The sequence below is a fragment of the Dermacentor variabilis genome, unplaced genomic scaffold (genome assembly GCF_050947875.1).
Source record: "Dermacentor variabilis isolate Ectoservices unplaced genomic scaffold, ASM5094787v1 scaffold_18, whole genome shotgun sequence".
Taxonomy (NCBI): domain Eukaryota; kingdom Metazoa; phylum Arthropoda; class Arachnida; order Ixodida; family Ixodidae; genus Dermacentor; species Dermacentor variabilis.
In genome coordinates, this window is record NW_027460346.1 from 837,882 (window position 1) to 857,863 (window position 19,982).

The 19,982-nt window shown below is 48.5% G+C and overlaps 1 protein-coding gene across 3 annotated transcripts in view; it reads left to right on the plus strand.

Annotated features, from left to right (window-relative positions):
• The window catches only part of LOC142568370 (monocarboxylate transporter 7-like), an 85,495-nt gene that overhangs the window by 23,539 nt on the left and 41,974 nt on the right, over nt 1–19,982 (plus strand). The window contains exon 1 of one of the 3 annotated variants that reach the window (XM_075678369.1): nt 19,274–19,366. The exons of 1 other annotated variant lie outside the window; for it this stretch is intronic. The gene's annotated coding sequence lies outside the window, so the exon portion shown is untranslated. Of the gene's footprint in view, nt 1–19,273; nt 19,481–19,982 lie in introns of those variants that run through there. One more of the 3 variants, XM_075678368.1, reaches the window with a different exon arrangement.

Below are 19,982 nucleotides of genomic sequence, written 5' to 3' on the forward strand. Positions count from 1 at the left end.
CTTTCTTTTGGGGCGACTTCTCTGGGATTCAGCCACAGGGATGTTTTTCTTGCAGTTTACAAGTTTATGAGAGAGCAAAAAGAGTACCCTGCTGAATTTCTAAAATTATCAGTAATTTCTATTGTTTCATTTGTTCACGTTAACGTATTTTATCAAAATTCTTAACAATGTTTTCATTGCAGTTCTAAATTACAGTTCTATAGTCCCACGCTCTACTATTCAAATCTAGTTTTGCTTTACTTCTACGCATACGGAAAACTGCCTCTTCTTGGCCAATCCCCATAGTGGGTATGCGCCACTGTTTGGGATACAAGACAGGACAAGACATAGAGACGGTGCTAACATCGAGTAATAAACTTGATTTCCTGGAACCGCGCCATCACAGAACGTGTGCATAAGTGCGAACCCTTGTACAAAAAACAAACAAAAAAGCTGCAGAACTCACCGGACAATGAATGTCGACAGTAATGTGAGTAGCATTCAAGCAACATAGCGACTAACCGTATTTCTGAATGACACTTTTATTTTAAATCTGTGCCACTCATTATGAGATTCCCATTGCTTCATTTACCGGCATCGAACCAAGTTTAAATTCTCGGGCTTTACGTACCAAAACCACGGTATCATTATGAGGCACGCCGTAGCGGGGCACTCTGACATTAACTTTGACAAACTGAGATTCTTTAACGTGCGCCCAATGCACGGGCGATCTTCCATTTCGCCCCCATCGAAATGCGGCCGCAGCGGCCAGGATTTGAACCCGCGCCCTCGGGATTAGCAGCGCAAAGCAAAAACCAATACACCACCACGGCGGGTAGGCACACGTTGCTATGGCATTCGCTTGCCGATGTCGGCCATGACGATGATCTTGTGACGACAACATAATGGCAGTTCTTCTTCCTTCTCCGTTCTTTGCTGGAACGTGAAGAGTCACAGTGCTGCGCCGTAGAGACGCGGTACGCATGCGAAGAACGCATTCGGAGAACGCGGTCTTGAAATGCCCCGAGTTCGTATTCCTCCGATAGTCGTGTTGGATCCACGTCTTGAGTGGGACTGCTGTACGCGGTGTTGTGGGACCGGCTCCCGTGTCCTTTGTTGGCTAATGACGCCACCGAGGTTTAGAATGGCCTAGCGATATTGACCACGTTTTATGTGTACGAGGCGGAGGTCCACTCAGGCGTCCGGGCAGTAATGTCTCCATTTCTATATCGCAGCACACGATCGAGATAAGGTCAAGCTTTTAGCTGCCTGAGTTAGCATTTTGCTTTAGGACTTTTACCGTAGCACTCAGCATCCTTTCTGGCTCTGGCAGCGGTGCTTCACCTGCTATGGAAACATGCTGTACCCTCTGCTTTGGTATAGCCAACAATTTCTTCTGCCGAACATAAGGCTTTACGGTAGTCCCTAGGTAAGTGACCCTGTTCACGACATACGTGACACTTTAAATATGTCTTCTGTGGGTTAGACAGTTCAACGCGCGGCGGCGCAGAGTCTGGTGCAGCCGGCTTGTCCTTTCCCTTTCGCTTAAATTAAGGTGGTGTATATTTGCTGCCGCAATGTGCTTATAAGCATAACTGCCGAGCATTCAAAAAAGTGTTTGAAATGTAAGGGTGGAAGCTCAGGTTTGCAGGTGTGACGTTTTACATTTATAGTGCAAGGACACATCGATGGACAGGAAGGATACCACACAAATCCTCCTGTTGTGACCTCGCAGTCACAATGCAAGTAGTTTTTTTTGTGGTTTTTTGCTATAAACATGTGAAGCAATCTAAATTCAAAACTGCATTAAGTAAACTGAGACACCATGAAAAGCAACATAACACTAAGGTGTACACATTTTTTTGTCACATCACCTCTTTGTGGGGCAGTTAAATATGTATACACGTTATTTGTAGCTGAAAAGAGCATGCATTTCACATTTGGAGCTCAGAATGTTCAATGGAAAAGATTTTTAATGTGTCAGACATACATATGGTATCTTGTCGAATGCTTTGCACACAGTAAGCTATGTTTGGCACAACTTGAGTAGCACATTCATAAGGGACTACTACATGCAAAATCCGTTTCGCACCTCTCCTTTGATATTCTACCCTCCGACACAAAAGTGCAGACTGTAATTTTTCTTTATGTCGATATTTAAACGGCAAACAGGTTTTTGGAATCACAGGTCTCAATCTTCCACACAAGGCACTCATTGCATGTTCTCAATGTGCATTAATTGCCGATGGTACATCTTCTAATGTGAAAATAGTTTGTTCGACATAGTTTTACCTGCATATTTTTGAACTTACCCATAAGTTCTCCGCCCTACTTGTATATACCTCCTTCAGTACTGGTATCTGTGCTGTGCCTTCATTAGCGCAGTAAATGTTGTGAAAGCTCTTAATTCATAAAGTAGGAAACCTATCCAATATAAACAAGGAACTTGCAGGCAAGGTAATCACGACAAACCAGCTGAGATGGTGGTACTATTCTACTTGTTTTCACTTGTCATAGCCCAAGTGTTCCCACTTGTGCTGCCGGATGGTTGTGACCGATATGCTCGCAAAGGTTTGAGTCATTCACATTTCAAGGGGTCAGTAACTGTTGCATGCGTGCAACATTTTCCGCTGCCTATATCAATGACTTAACTACATGTAGCAGGTTCAGCTGTGTGATTAGCAGTGTATCTGAAGCGATGTACCACACATAGTTTCCGCACACTACCTGATTGGCAAAAAGCATGCAGGAATTGGTCTTTGAGCTATTGGGTAAGTTGTGGCTTTCCACTAAACTGACTGTTGAAGAGGCAGATTTCACTTCATCGAACGGCCCAAGTGAAAATGAGCCTAGAACTCATGACGCCAAATACAGTCACCATGTATGACTGAAGAACAACACGCGAGAGAACGATGAGCAGTGAAATTCATCGCACTCGTATACAAAGAAGTGCAACTGCATTCAGTATTTCACTGCTGGTATAGTAAACACAAACCTCCATATGAGTTGTTTGGATGGCATAATCAACAAGATCCCTCTAATAAGTGATGGCAAAAGCTAAATAAAAAGGTGCTACCTTAGGTACTGCATTGGCCTAAAATATGCATTCTCACATGCAGTGGATACAGTTCCTAAATTGGTTTACATACGGGTATGAAATGTTGTAACTGCACCATGTGATAAAATTTCAATAAGATCAGCTGAATCAAACAGCAGCATGGAACATCTCTAATGGGTATAGTTGGTGCAACGTGCCTTGATATTAGAAGTTGTGCTGTTTTATTCACACACACATGCACGTAAATGCAAGGTACACATACATTTGTGTTTACGTGTTACTGTGTGCATCAAATGAACAGCACTACTTATAGAACAAGCCATAAAGACAAATAATTTTTTCGTATCAGTCTAATTCCCATTAGCTACACAGTGTTTTTTTTTCTCACATGCAGCAACTCAACTCCGTGCATAAGTTAAGCTGATGTTGCTAATCTAAGCTAGACATGGGTGTCATGTCCAGAATATGATAAAATAAATAAGTGACCCTGTGTATGGGCCTAAAATTGATGGTTTGACAATATCTTATCTGGCTGGGTAATAAATTTCTGTCAAAAAAGAAAAATTCAGCACAATGGCAAAGCAGTGTAGCTAACATAATATAGGGAGCAGACACTCTGTCGGCAGAGTCACATGAAAATTTTGCCAGCAGTTCGTCCTCATTGGCTGGCTTCGATCACATAACTAATGCTGACATAACTGTGAAAATTAGTGTTCAGGACAAACTCATAGCAGCCAATAGGCACGTTTTATATTGTGATAGCAGCTGATTTCTCAGGGGCAATGCACTGTGGCCATGAACATGCTAAAGAATGACAAGAGGCGAGGAGGTCCCCTTTTCCATAGTCTGGCAGCGCAGCTGAAACCAGTTCACTTAACGAGTGGAACCGTGACCTGTGCAAAATAAAGATCAGTCAGATAGCCACTTATAGCGTCCAACATCCTACACCCACGAATGATAGGTAGCAGTAAGCTTACTGGCAGATGGAAGTGCACCGGAAAAACATTTAATGGACATACTTTGCAGGCCCAAGTTAGTTTAATGCACATTATTTGCTAATGACTGTTGGCAGAATAAACACGAGGAAAGAAAATAAAGCCCTTATCACGCACATAATGCTGGTACTTGTGCTATTCTTCACTTTAAACTGAAAGCTCATGCCAAAACAAGCGACACGAACCAGATAATCAAATAGGGTGGATATACAAAGCAACGGCAAACTTTCGCTTACCCAATTCTGCCTGCATTAGTAACGTGACCATGGCTGGCCAGTGAGGAAGAACTCTGGGCAAGATTTCTTTCACGCAGTTCTGCTGGTTGCTAGCGGAATATTACGTAACACCATACCTGTGACACTTACTTGTTACTACTCGTCCTACGTGTTCATTTTTACAGTCCTATTGTTTTTTGTCAGCAAACGTAAAATTTTACTTAATAAGAAGGAAGTATCCAGTTCTTACCTATAACATATTCACCTACCATGCCACTGGTATCTTCAGAAACAGACTCTGCGCTTAGGTACTAGTCAAAAACCAGCAGTTCGGATTTTTGCCTATGTAAGCCACTTGCATCACAAAATATAAAGCAATTTCCTTCGTGAGATCTAGAAATTCTTGCTCTTCACACTAATGTCCACATTATGAAAATCAAGGCTGCCAGAAGTTTGTATTTATGACATTAGTGCTCTCAGGCGCCTCCACATTTCACGACAGCGCTGAACGTCTTGACGTATGCAATTATTACGATGCTCCCTAATTTCCCCCCACCGATAGAAGCATCTTCAACCGTGCAGTAACAACTTTTGAAACAAACGATAGATGTATACGAAGCAGAAAAGGCCGGTGTGATAGGGCTTATCTGTAAGGGTACTAAATATGAAAACGCAATCGGCAACACTTATGCTCAGTTCACTTCTGAGCACACGAACATCCCGTAGTACGACCACTTCTACACCCAGCGACGCTGCGACACATCGCACATGTATATCACGGTTTGTAGCTTGCGAACACATTTCGTAACAGCAAGAGCACAGCTCGAACGTCGCGGTCACCTCGGCGCGTCGCAGCCGGCAAAACGGCTCACACGCAGTATAGCACACGCGGAATGGCAGCGATAACAAGGCTATAAAAACTTATCACTACTGATCGTATCATTACTCCTGAAAGTTGCGAAGGACTGGCGTTCACCACTTCGCGGCAACGAACCGCACACACATAACAGATACCAATCGCGTACGCTGGGTGCGCCGATCGGACACTACTTATTTCGCCACGCACCGAACATGTGTCCTGCTCAGAATGCACGTATATGTGATGGACTTCTCGTTTTCGACGCACACTCGACGCACTGAACAAAAATCATGAAGTCGACGGCTTCAGACATTTCTTCCGACGCACTCGTAACCACAACACACTTGCTGCGCTCCGTCTGTTTCTGTCGGCGATCGCACGCACTGACGACAACTGGAAGGGTGCACCGGCTTGCTGCCTTCGGTGACCATCTCCGTGGGTGCCAAATAACTCTAGTAAAAATCATAAGAAGGAGAAAAATAGACTGTTTCTGACGCGGCTGTAGCTTAGGCCTTGCATGCCCGCTTGGCCTCGAGCATGCGCCATGTTTGCTGTGACGACACCCGACACTGTCCGCTTCGGATCAGCCAATGAGAGACGAGCAGGCGTGCAGACGAGAAAGGTGTGACCGGTCGTCGCTCTCTGCTAGAGAGCCATCAGCACGCGGGCGGACGAGGGCGGAACGGACGGGCGGATTGGCCATGTTTGGGCCCTTAGATGTCGTCCAAAGTTGGGGCCTCCAGGGTAGCGTATCCCAATCACTGCCAACAAGTTGTTGCGTTCTCCAGGGTAGCGTATCCCCTCGCTGCCGAGTTGTTGCGACGCCTGTTTATCGAAGCTCGACCGACGTTACTATTGGGTAGCGTGGCGTTGTCGGCGGGCTGCAGGCATCCGGTGGACTATGGCGACCAGGCAAGGACGGGACCATTTCTAGTACGAAACTTGCACGGTTTATTCAATGGTTGGTGAAAGATGAGAAGAGAATGAAGTAAAAAAGTACATTGCGGGGCCGCTTAAAAAGGCCCTCTAGAATCGTAGGCGGGATCTTGCTTACGTCAACGTCACGTGACATGCACTGAGTTTCACGGTGATTGGTGACGGCACCTACTTCTCTCCGGTGAGCTTGCACGGGCCCGCCTCCGCAGGTGGCAACCCGAAGATCCGGTATAGTAGACGCTTATCCTTTCTTCGAGGTTGGTTCGCAGAAAGGGCGTCTAGTTGCGGAAGGGCGACTGATCCATTCTCGCAGTTGACGTCTTCACGAGCGCGCCTCGGCTGGCGGCAGTCCGCGGTACTGGGAATAGTAGACAGCAGGCCACTTCTCTTTCGCACGTTGTTGGTTCACGGAAAGGGCATCTGGTTGTGGATAGGCGGCTGATCCATTGTCCCAGCTGACGTCTTCCCGAGCGTGCCTCCGCTGGCCGCAGTCTGCGGTCCTGGAATACTAGACCGCTGATCACTTCTCTTTCGCGCGTTGCTGGTTCGCGGAAAGGGCGTCTGGTTGTGGATAGGCGGCTGATCCATTGTCCCATCTGACGGCTCCACGTGTCCACTTCCACTGACGAAATGCCGTTTCAGGGGCCCAACGAAATGACGATGTAAATTTGGCGGCCCGCCGGCATTGAATCGCTAGGCCAACGCAACAAACAGCAAGGAGATAGCGCAAGCTGTTCGCGGGGCCGGGCCGGTGGTGACCTCGGAGACGTGAGGAAAGGGGGGGGGGGCGACATTGGCGACACAGACGCTCTTTTTCCAGCCAGTTTCGGTTCCCAGGGGCCTGCCAAGGGGAACTAATTGTTCGCGTAGCTCCCACATGAAATCCGCTATTCAAAATTTGATCGTTGAGATAGGTGGTGTCGAGGACGGGCCCCAAAGTACTCATTTGCTGCAGCCACCTATAGTTATAATTAGAAAGTTCATTACCGTAATTTAGCTAATTACGCATGTAATTGCGGAAATTGCTCTGTATCTAGAGGCTGCCTATCCGCACACTCGAATGGTAAACGTAACTTTACCGTGATTTATATTTTTCTAACTTTAAAAATCGGGTGCAGCTAAAAATACCCTGTATATATATATATGTGTGTGTGTGTGTGTGTGTGTGTGTGTGTGTGTGTGTGTGTGTGTGTGTGTGTGTGTGTGTGTGTGTGTGTGTGTGTGTGTGTGTGTGTGTGTGTGTGTGTGTGTGTGTGTGTGTGTGTGTGTGTGTGTGTGTGTGTGTGTGTTGCGATGCTCTAATTAAGCGTGCGAGCTCAACTGGTTAGAGCATCACACGCGTAATGCGAAAACGCGGGGTCGTTCCCCACCTGCGCCAAGTTGTTTCGTCATCCACTTTCATTACCATTAATTTATCATTTCTTTATTTCAATTAGTAAGTACAAGTCATTTCCCCTATGTTTTCCTTGGTCTCTGTTGGCTTCTCATGATATGACTAGGATAAGAAACCGCAGAAAATGCACATCACTAGCGCTTTTGGTGTTTATTTTGTGTGTCTTCATATCTTTGTCTTTTTCATGCAACTGCGGCCATGAGAACCATGCAGGCTAATAACTTTTGACAAGGAATCCCACTTGCCCTACACTCTTATGTCGTTCTGGGTACATTGTGCTTTACGTCCCCGCCATCACTTCCTAATGTCACAGCACGCGAGCTGCGTTACTTCTGAATAGAAATTTTAATCCACAGTTGGAGCGGACGTTTGGCAGAATCACTTGCGCATCTTATGAGTCTCGGTAACTACTCCGCTTAAAAATCTGCATTAGTTGAAAGCTCAAAATAAGAAGTTCATTAGACAAAATGTACAGTTTTTAGTTTAAGTGCGAGCCAAGTTTCTACAAGCGTTGTACTTTTGTTCAGAGGTGACATCTGATGATGTAATCTCACAGCTAGCGGAATGATCGCTGCGACGCCCAACTAAAACACCACGCGCGAGCCGCCTTGCGCACGCGGCCACGCGCAAGCTTTCAACAACACTCACAGGTACAAGTACACCTAGTGATAAATTATGGGGGTTTTTTGCGTCTAAACCACAATCTGATAATGAGGCGCGCCGTTGTGAAGGAAAAGCGTCCGTGGCCTTAGGCTAGAGCATCGTGCTTCTGTGCTCGAATCCGGCCATTGGACAATTTTATTGATGAGGAAGCATTAAGTGGACCATTGAGCGAAAAAGCCGTCGTCTGTAGCAGCGAAACGGCACTTAAATTCCCATTTGGCTGCTACACCACGTCACGAGCGCTCCTCGACGGAGCAAAGTGCGCGAAAGGGAACACCTGCTGCCACATTAGCGCGCCAAATGTTGCCTGAGAAGAGAGGGCTTCGCCACGACGCACGTCACCCTCGCTCTCGTATGCCGGCGCGTGGTCTGTATATCTTTAAAGCTCACACCACACGTACGCTTGCAGACGCGCGTTCACGCATGCGCGGAAAGTGCGGCACGGCTCATGCGCGTCGAAACGCGGGGCGATCTCGGGGAACAGCTGCTCTCTGTTATCGCGCACTTGGGTGGCCTCGCGTCGGCGCGCCTGGCTACGCAGCTACGGCGCAGAACATTCAAGTCTCAGTTAAGCAGATTTATATCATGCAAGAAAGTGCTAAATGTCCCCTTTTTTGTGCCCATCTAAGAGCTCTAAAAATATAACAATTACTGAAATCAAGAGTTAGACGAAAACTTGTCTGGGTGGGATTGCTCGTAGTGAAGGGTCAAACGTACGTCGACCAAGAACATTAAAAGAAACCAAGACGTTTCGGCTTCCATAGGGGGCCTTGTTCACGATCGTGTTAACAAGGCCCCCGTTAGAGAGCCGAAACGTCTTGGTTTCTTTTTCTTTTGATGTTTTTGGTCGGCGTCCGTTTTACCCTTCAATATTGCTACGGCACAGTATGTGCGATCACGAAAGGCGAGCAGTGTGAAGACGACGACGACGATTAGAAGCTAGCGCGGGCTGTTGCCTCTTGGCCAAGCGAAGCGTATTGCCTTGTAAATATACTTGTAAATAGCTTTTCGTTGGTGTCTTCCTACGTAACATATCTGGTGGAGGTGGACGTTCCCTGTACCTCGTCACGGAGCTTCGCAGTGGACGGTACGTCGAGCTTTCCTTCATGGCTCCCGGCGACGACAACCCGACTCCGCCGGCTCCGACACCTGCTGCCACTTCGACGACCTACATCACTCTCCCCGCTCCCCGTGATCCTGGCGTATTCTCAGGCAAAGATGGGGAAGACGTCGATGACTGGATCAGCCTGTATGAACACGTCAGCCGCAATAACCGGTGGGACCCTACTATTTATGCTCGCCAACGTCGTCTTTTACCTCGGTGGCACACCTAGAGTTTGGTATCGCACGCACGAAGATGAGCTCACCAGTTGGGATTCACTTAAGACACAGCTTCGAGACTTGTTCGGCAACCCCTACGGTCACCAACTTGCCGCGCAGAAGGCGCTTTCCGGCCGTGTGCAGACGTCCACAGAGCCCTATGTCACGTACATTCAGGACGTCTTGGCTCTGTGCCGCAAAGTTGACACCCACATGACTGAGTCAGACAAGGTTTCCCACATCCTGAAAGGCATTGCCGATGACGCCTTCAACTTGCTCGTTTGCAACAACGTAGCGACGGTGGATGCTGTTATAAAAGAGTGCCGCCGCCTGGAACTCGCCAAAAGCCGACGTATTGACCAGAAGTTTGCCCGTCTGCCCAACACCCCAGCGACATCTTCCTGTGCCGACGCTCCTCGTCCCAACAACACTGCCGATGTTACCAGGATCGTCCGGCGTGAGATCGAGGCCGCCTATCCGGCTGCCTTCGACTCCAGTCCTACCAACACATCTGCAGTCACGGTCTCCCTCATCCAGGCAGTTGTCCGCCAGGAGTTCGAAAACACGGGTCTTCACACCATCTGCTCGACCCATCGCCCTGATACCCGCCCGGCTTCTTCCATTCCGCCCCGTCCCGCATCTTCTTACCCACCTCGTTTCCGCAACCCTTCTGAATGGCGCACTGCTGACGACAAGCCCATTTGTTTCTACTGCCATCGAATCGGGCACATTTCTCGGCACTGTCGCAGTCGCTGGAGTTCCCCGATCCGGTCTACTTATACTGCCTACTCTCGCTCCCCAGGTGGCCCTTCTCGTCCCTATGCCGCACGCTCCGATAATGCCGCCTCTGATTCTCCTGCAACGACCCGCCCCTATTCTCGTTCGCCTTCGCCCCAACGACGGCAATCTCGCCCTCCCCAGCCCCGTCGCTCCTATTCGCCGACTCCTTTCGGACGCCGCTCCCAGCCGGAAAACTAGACGATGCAGCGCCTCGAGGTGACGCTGCATTACTCCCTACGCCGCCAAATCCTCTACTGACGTTGCCCACTCATCTGAACCTTCTTGACGTGCAAGTCGACGGTGTTTCAGTGTGTGCACTCATAGACACTGGGGCGCATTTGTCCGTATTGAGCGCTGACCTTCGTAACCGGCTCAAGAAAATTATCACGCCCGCCACGACGCCTGTTGTCCGTGTCGCCGATGGCGGAACAGCCCCCGTAATTGGTATGTGTACCGCCCGCGTCTCCTTCGCCGATCGCTCAACAATCGTGCTATTCACAGTCATCGCCCACTGTCCCCACGACATCATCCTCGGCTTAGACTTCCTCTCCGCACATTCTGCTCTCATCGATTGTTCCGCCAGTACTCTCCGCTTTGACCTGCCTGTTCTGGATCCTGCTGAACCACACCCCAGTCGCCTCAGTTCCGCCTCCTTCGTTCGCTTGCCACCTTCGGCACTGACCTACGTTGACCTCGTGTCATCCCCTCCAGTCCCCGACGGTCACTACATCGCGGCTCCTATGCAAGACGTCCTCCTTACACACGGGTTCACAGTACCTCATACAGTTTTATCTATTACGGCGAATTGCGTCTGCCTGCCAGTGGTCAACTTTGGCTTGACGACACAAGTGCTGCCACGCGGGATGTCTCTGGCCCAGCTTTGCTCATTCGAGGATCACTCAGTAGCATCCATTGCAGTAGACGACACTTCATCCGATACTCCTCTACCATCGCAGTCGGCAAATTGTACCATCGCTGACTTACAGAAAATGATTGCCCCCGACTTGCCGTCCGAGAACGCTCGTGAACTCTACCGCGTTCTGTTTTCCTACCACGATATTTTTGACTTTAACGATCGTCCTTTGGCCCAAACTACAGCTGTCAAACATCGCATTAATACCGGCGATGCCCCTCCTATTCATCGCCGCCCGTATCGAGTGTCACCAGCTGAGCGTCAAGTTATTCACGCAGAAGTTCGCAAAATGCTTGCCAAGAACATTATTGAACCATCATATAGTCCATGGGCGTCACCTGTAGTACTGGTCAAAAAGAAGGATGGCTCATGGCGCTTTTGCGTGGATTATCGGCACCTTAATAGGGTTACCAAAAAGGACGTGTATCCCCTACCTCGGATTGATGACGCCCTTGACTGCCTCCACGGTGCTCGCTATTTCTCCTCTATTGACCTTCGCTCCGGCTACTGGCAGATTGCCGTGGACGATCTCGACCGCGAGAAGACTGCTTTTGTCACACCCGACGGTCTTTATCAATTTAAAGTGATGCCGTTCGGTCTATGTAACGCCCCTGCCACTTTTGAACGCATGATGGACTCCCTTCTTCACGGATTCAACTGGTCCACGTGCCTGTGCTACCTGGACGACGTTATCGTATTCTCCCCAACGTTCGCTACGCACCTGGAGCGCCTTTCGGCAGTCCTGGACGTTTTTCGTCGAGCCGGTCTGCAACTCAACGCATCCAAGTGCCAATTCGGCCGTCGCCAGATTACCGTCCTTGGACATCTCGTTGACGCGAACGGAGTGCAACCGGACCCAGGCAAGATCCATGCTGTTGAGCACTTCCCTGTTCCGAAGTGTGTCAAGGATGTGCGCAGCTTCATCGGCCTTTGTTCGTACTTCCGCCGTTTCGTGCGAAATTTCGCCGCCATAGCACGACCACTAACCGAGCTTTTGAAAAAAGACGCACCTTTCCAGTGGGGCGATAACGAGGCCTCTGCATTCTCACATCTAATCGACATTCTCACAACGCCTCCCGTTCTAGCCCATTTCGATCCTTCTGCGCCTACCGAAGTCCGTACTGATGCCAGCGGTCACGGTATTGGCGCGGTCCTGGCACAACGCCAGCGTGGCCAAGACCGGGTCATCGCTTACGCCAGCAGGCTCCTCTCACCCGCGGAGCGCAACTATTCCATCACTGAGCGTGAGTGTCTGGCCCTAGTTTGGGCGGTTGCGAAATTCCGCCCATACTTATATGGCCGATCCTTTTCCGTTGTCACAGACCATCACGCGCTTTGCTGGTTATGCTCACTGAAAGATCCTACAGGAAGACTTGGTCGCTGGGCCTTACGCCTCCAAGAATATTCGTATACTGTTACCTATAAATCTGGCCGACTACACAAGGACGCTGACTGCCTGTCTCGCTACCCGGTCGACGAGCCTGACGACGCCGACAGTAGTAGCGCCAACGGCATTTTCTCTCTGTCTGCCTTCGCTAACATCGCCGATGAGCAGTACCGAGACCTATCGCTGCGAGCACTTATCGAGCGTCTGCGCTCTACACCTACCGACGCATCCGTTCGGCGATATGTCCTCCAGGGCGGCATTCTGTATCGAAGGAACTTTCTCCCTGACGGCTCTGACCTTCTTCTTGTCGTGCCAAAACAGCTACGACAGACTGTGCTCTTTGAGATGCATGACGCACCCACTGCAGGACATCTTGGGGTAACCCGCACGTACGACCGCGTCCGCCGCCGCTTCTATTGGCCTCGTCTCGCTCGCTCCGTTCGACGCTATGTTGCTGCATGTGATCCCTGCGAGCGTCGGAAAACACCTCAGGTGCTACCTGCCGGTCATCTCCAGCCGATCACCGTCCCTGTGGAACCGTTCTTTCGTGTTGGATTAGACCTGCTCGATCCCTTTCCCACGTCATCCTCTGGGAACAAATGGGTAGCCGTCGCGACTGATTACGCCACCCGATACGCTATCACTCGGGCTCTCCCTACCAGTTGCGCCACTGACGTTGCGGACTTTCTCTTGCGTGACATTATCTTGCTTCATGGCGCCCCGCGACAGCTTCTTACTGACCGTGGTCGAAACTTTCTCTCGAAAGTTATCGCTGACATTGTGCGTTCCTGCTCCATTCAACACAAACTGACTACCTCATACCATCCTCAAACCAATGGCCTGACAGAGCGGTTAAACCGTACTCTTACCGATATGCTGGCCAAGTACGTTTCCAAGGACCACCACGACTGGGACATTGCCCTTCCTTACGTAACATTTGCGTACAATTCTTCCCGGCACGACACCGCTGGATTTTCTCCCTTTTATCTACTGTACGGTCGCGAACCTACCTTGCCCTTAGACACGGCACTTCCTCCTGCTTCGGTCTCAACAAGCGAGTATGCGCGCGACGCCATCGCCCTCGCCGACCATGCACGCCAGCTTGCCCGTGCTCGACTGACGGCCTCACAAACCACTCAGCAGTGCCAGTACAACGCCCGCCATCGTGACGTACAGTTTTCGCCTGGTGCGCTCGTGCTCCTGTGGTCGCCCACTCGTCACGTCGGACTTTCAGAGAAGCTCCTTTCGCGATACACAGGGCCCTACCGCGTGCTGCGCCAGGTGACGCCTGTGACTTACGAAATTGCTCCTGTGGGTTCAACCTCGTCCTCTCCTCTGGCATCTAGTGATGTCGTACACGTCAGTAGGCTCAAGGCCTACTACACTGCTTCCGAGTCCGATCTTTAGTCGCTCCGGGACGGCGCTTTTGCCGCCGGGGGTAGTGCTACGGCACAGTATGTGCGATCACGAAAGGCGAGCAGTGTGAAGACGACGACGACGATTAGAAGCTAGCGCGGGCTGTTGCCTCTTGGCCAAGCGAAGCGTATTGCCTTGTAAATATACTTGTAAATAGCTTTTCGTTGGTGTCTTCCTACGTAACAATATAACAATTAAGTTTATAGATATCGAAGCATTTTGAAACACTGTCAATAGCAGAGTACAAAGTGGTGTCTTCCAGTCGATTATGTACCTCAAATTATTGGGCAAGTAATGTCCGCCTCTTCGGATAGACCAGCTCGAGGTCTAAAATTGTGCCATCTGCAACAGCCAAATTTTTAACATGCTTGAAAGGTTTTGCTGAAACACCCGGTATAGTCACCTATATATAGAAAGAACCGGTATTGAGTGAGAATTTACAACTGTAATAAATTGGCTCAAGACGAAATACGCAGAAGTGTAATCAATTGTCTAAGTCTTGTTCGATCTAATTGGCGAATTGACCGTTCTGGTAGTATCCCTTGAAACTAACACTTAGCGCTCTAACTCTACGTGCCCATTACATTCCCACTCCATTCCGGAAACTTGGGCTCCCATTCTATTCACAGTCCATCTGTCCGACAGATGTCGTCATTCCATGCCAGTTCCATTCCGGGCGATTGAAAAAGTGAAATCATTCTGAAATCACACCAACTCCGGAGTGCCCACACCGCAGCTCTGGTATCCACCGTCGAAGACTGGACGAATGCGCCGCATACTGTAAAGCGTGGAAGGCTGAGTTGCATTAGTTATTTGTGGTGACGTGCGCTTCATCAGGGCTTCAGCAACGCTAACGAGGACAAGTGTGGGGTACCCCGCGTTCCTGAAGCGAAGTGCCTGTTCAGACAATGCTGTCGGCCAACACTTGTCCTCGTTAGCGTTGCTGAAGCCCTGGTGAAGCGCACGTCACCACAAATAACTAATGCAACTCAGCCTTCCACGCTTTACAAAAAATGGCGGTTATTCCGTATATCTACGGCATATCGCATCGACTGAGAATGATTGGCCAGTGGGCCACTGTAAAAGTGCTTTTTTTTTTCTCGCTCCGGATAATCTGCAATCTTTGAGCAGACTGACCAGTTCGTGTGCTCCTAAAGAGCCTGCTTGCAAAAAGAGACATCAGTTAAGTTCGCCGAATGTGCAGAAGGAATAGTTTATAACCTGCCTTTGAACTGTGGGTGTAACTATGTTGGTCGATGCGGACGATTCCTTAATGACAGGCTATGGGAGCATCGCTACGATGTGATAGAAATGAGAGGGGGGGGGGGGTGGATGCCCCCGTAGAAATTGTACCCGTAATCAGTCAGACGCCACAAATACGGTCACGTGTAAACCGGTATATAATGCATGCTCAATTGTCACCCAAAATCGTAATCGGATAACCCGACAAATTTTCGAAGCGGAATTGATTGACAGGCGTGGTGACACCGCCCATCGCCTTTTCCCGCAAGGAGATATCATTCTTGCGCAGATATATAAATTTTCTGCGGGCGGCGCACACGTGATGTGCCACGGATTCGGATATATAAGTGGTCTTCAAAATAAAATGAAAAATCCGCGCGAAGCTGCAACGAAAGCAACGATCCCGTCGCGGCTCGAGGCCGCAACAAGGTGCTATGATCAGGATGTCCAAGCCCAGGCCGTCCAGCAGATCTCGGCGGCCCTCGAAAGGCAACGACCAAGCGAAACCGGAGGGAGGCTGCCACCCCAAAAGAGGGGCAGGCGCGGTCGACCAAAGGGAGTAGTGCGGCCGCGGCCGAAGTAGAGGCGCCACACGCCGCGAAGACGTCATGGCCGCGTCACGGTGACGCCTCCCTAGCAGGGGAAGGCTAACCGTTCTGCAGGCATCCACAACAAAGTTTCTTCACTCACTCACTCACGCTGCAACTCTGCGCTCGTGTGTCTCAGCCTCTTCTTCGTCCTCGTCTTGTGCGCAAAAAGCTGCACTCGTAGTGTGTAGCTTACACTACACTCGTAGTGTAAGCTACAGGCAGATGCAGCGCTGGGTCTGGCTGTATACTCGCTGTAGCCGGTATTTTGCGCTTTCCGATTCCCTTCAAGGAGGGTGAACATTTACACGGACGAGGACGAGTGGAAACTTACTTACTCGCGCGTTTGTTGTGGTTCATGCGAGACATTTTAGCACATGATATTGGAGTCCCCTGCTTTCCCTGAGCAGCGCAAGTCGCTACCGAGAGGCTGTCGCCTTCTTGCGCCTGCGGTCTACACGACCATCGAGCCCGGTCGAGACACGACCACGTTCATGCACCCTCTTTACTTTCCTAGAAGAAGCTGGCTTAGCTTCCTGTTTGTAGCGTCCTTTATTTTATTTTTTGCGAGTGACGAGGTGTCGGATTTTCTTCTTCGATCTACTTTTCTGACATTTTTAAGTATTCTTTTTAATGAATGCCGATGTTCGGTGATGTTTTCTTCGGTTCCTTAGGCCATGCTCTATATTTTGAGATTGTTTTACTTCAGTATATGTTATCAGTAATCTTGTTCTTTCTCTTTTTCCCCCCTTCTTCATATCTTCAATTTCTATGATTTTATGCCCTCCTCTCTGAAGAGAGGAGGGCATAAAATCCTTATCTTGCTGTCTTCTTTTCCTTTATTAGCTGAAGAAGAATGCAAATAATAATAATTATCAATCAATCAAAGGCGTTTATTAATGTGCCCAGGAACAACCTCGAGGGCCTTGGCGTTGGCGCACTCGGCAAAACAATGCGCAAGAAAAACGATGCAGGCCCACACACACATACACAGGCACGCACACGTAAAAAAGAAATAATTTCGCGAATACATATTTTAACAGAGCATAAAATGTGTACGCGAAGAGAATACAAAGCAAAAGTGGAGAAACAGAAGAAAGTATTACAGAACGACGGAACACACAAATTATTATTATTATTATTATTATTATTATTATTATTATTATTATTATTATTATTATTATTATTATTATTATTATTATTATTATATTAATTGTAACTGCGGTGTATGTCAGCGTGTACATCCTAACATGCATTACCAGCTCTCCCAAGAATCTGCACTCTTGATATATAAACGAATATCGCGCCCTTAATAATTATGGTGGCCTACGGGGAAGCAAACAAGAGTCTCCGGGCAACATCGGTATAATACAATGGGCTGAAACATTTAGCACCACTGGACGAGGGACAGAAGTGCGGATGTCGAGTACAAATGCCTTTCTCGGCAAGCGGCAGCAGCATGCGGCTGCCACCATCTCTATGTATTCCGTGCATTTGTTTTCACTGCGGGAACGTAAACGCGTTCGCACGTAGACGTTAAATTATACTTTGCCTCTTGCGGGTATTTCACTGCCATGTGCAGATTGATCCGGTGAGAATGCGTGCGACAGGGTTATCGAGAACGTTGGGCGACACATTACACTGTCCATACGTTTCATGCCATGCTATGTGACATTTGTTTCGCTGTCACGTACTGCCACTGCCAGAGCGCGCAATGCAATCACGTTGCTGTTGCGGCACCGAACGTGTTCCTTGCCCTACAAAATCAATTCATCGCCGTGATTGGAGCAAGCTATGGAGTTGTTGCGATAACGCCAGATTAATCTGCAATATACATTGAGGGCCTGTAGATGAAGGCCGGATGTAAGCTGTGTGTTTAACGAACTGGGAGACGGACCGTCAGTTTTCCTCTAACTAAAGCCTCCATTGAGTTATGATTATTTCTCGTTTACGCTGTACTTTGTGCAACATAGCGTTTGATTCAATTCAAAAACGCCGTTTATCCTATACCTGCCTGCACGCTGTTACCATAATTTGACATTTCGCCGCTGCCAGCGTGAGCCAGCACTGTCGACCATTCCAATGGATTCCTGAACGAAGTTTCGAGAACGTTTATAGATCGCCTGTGGCTAATAGCACAAACCTGTGCCTTGAGCTGCAATACTCGAAGAGGCAGACGTTAGTTGCACATTATTGCAATATGCACAAATAAAAAATAAACAGAATTTCACTATTCCCCCTTTAACTTGAGGACAGATGTTGGAATTTACGAATTTATTCGAGTGAGTCTGAACGCGCATCTACTCGGAGCAAATTTTGAAATGAGTACCACTTTTCGAGAAAAAAAAAAAAGAGGCATCAAACTTGCGGCTGAAATTGACCGTTGTTCCACACAGTTGTTTAATAGAACACTTTTTTTTATGCGCCGAAGCTCAAAAATAACTGGAACGCCAATGTATTTCGTTGCACATTTTGGGGACGCTTATGTCTAAACGGGCATCCCTCTGAGAATTCTTTTCAAGTGACATATGCCTTGCGACGCACCGACTACAATTAGTAATTTGCAACGTGTACCGTAAAGCAATCAGTTTAAAAGTTGATTCGGTAACTTTTGGTGGATACACGATTATGCATTTTAATTTCTCTTGCAAATGATCTCCCCCTCTTCGAGTATTCCAGCCGAAGAAGCAGGATTGTGCTACAAATCATGAGTCATTTTAAATATATTCTGTTTACGCAGAAAAGAAGAAAAATAAACACACCATATCGTAGTTTTCTTCTTCTTTCCGTATTCTGTATAGAAGTGATAGACGATCGCCACCTACCATTTCGAAGCTCAAGAGTTAAGGTCTTGAAACGTTTGGCTGCGCTGACTGCAAGCAGAGGGCCAAGTTGTGCTCTTCGCGCAAGAGCGCAAAACCTCAAAGAAAGTCGCATGCATTCGCCGAAGGGATCGAGGGAATTTTTCAGCCTGCTGACTCTGACACACTCAAAGAGAACGAGTTCGCTCCTCTGATAAGAGACGAGAGAAAAGAAAAAAAGTCCAGAGACAGAAAAAAAGAAGAAAAAAAAGTAATCATGAAACATCTTTGTTTCTTCGGACTACATTAAGCTGCGCCAACATCTGTCGCGGAGCTGCTACGTGGGCAGCACAAAAATCGAAACAGAGAGAGAGACAAAAGGGGAGGGAAGACAGCGAGGTTAGCCAGTGTAAGTACCGGTTGGCTGCCCTGTGCTGGGGAAAGGGCTACAAAACCGGCCGAGAAAGCGACCGCAGTCGCCACTTTTCAAGTCGAAAACCCCAGTGGACGCAGAACGAACACTTCGCGAGCAACCGTGGATATCCACTAAGTCGTGTACGACAGGTCTACACAGAGCCTCCTCCGGTGCCCCAGCAACCAGCGACGCGTCATGGGGAAGAGAAAAGCATTTCCCGGACGCGTTGTGCAAACGTTAACGGCTCTGGAGCGTCGCCAACTGCTACAGCTTACACAGGCAGCGCCTCCGCGAATAAATGACACCCCTGCGGCACGTAGCCAACTGAGTCCTTTCGGCGCCCGTAGGGTGCTCAGCCTTCCGGTGCCGCGGAGTCTTGCTGCGGTCCACTCGTCCCGAATTTAAAGGTTGGTGCGAAGGGAGATCCAGCGTGAGGCGGAGGAGTACCGACCCGCGTCCTGCGTGCTTCCGCTCTAGCGAGGCCGACCGCTATCGACGCCATTTTGTGTACAACCTCTGCGGTAACCATTTCGATCTATTTACGCGCAACACACTGTTTCCTTTACTTTGTCGTCTGGTCAGATAATTAGGTTCGTCTTTTACTGATATACCGTGTGACTTAATTGCAATGACTATGCAAGTATACGTGGTTTTCTAGTTCGCGAGATCTACTAATCATTTTAAAGAATTCACCACACCTGTAGCATGCACGATGTGTTCTAATGTTTCCCGCTTTTCTTGCATTTCCTTGGTCGATACTTTCGTGATTGCTGCTTATATTGTTACCTGTATCGTGGCCAATGAACTGCGTGAGATCCATCATGATTATTTATTTATTTACTTATTTATTTATTTATTTATTTATTTATTTATTATAGAGTTCTCCATTCGCTTAGAGAGTATTACAGTGGGGGGGGGGGGGGTTAATACAAATGTAAAACAGTGGTAATTAAGGTTACATAACCAAAAACACGGTGACGAATAATGCAGTGCAGGCAGCATAACTATCTCTAAAACAACAAG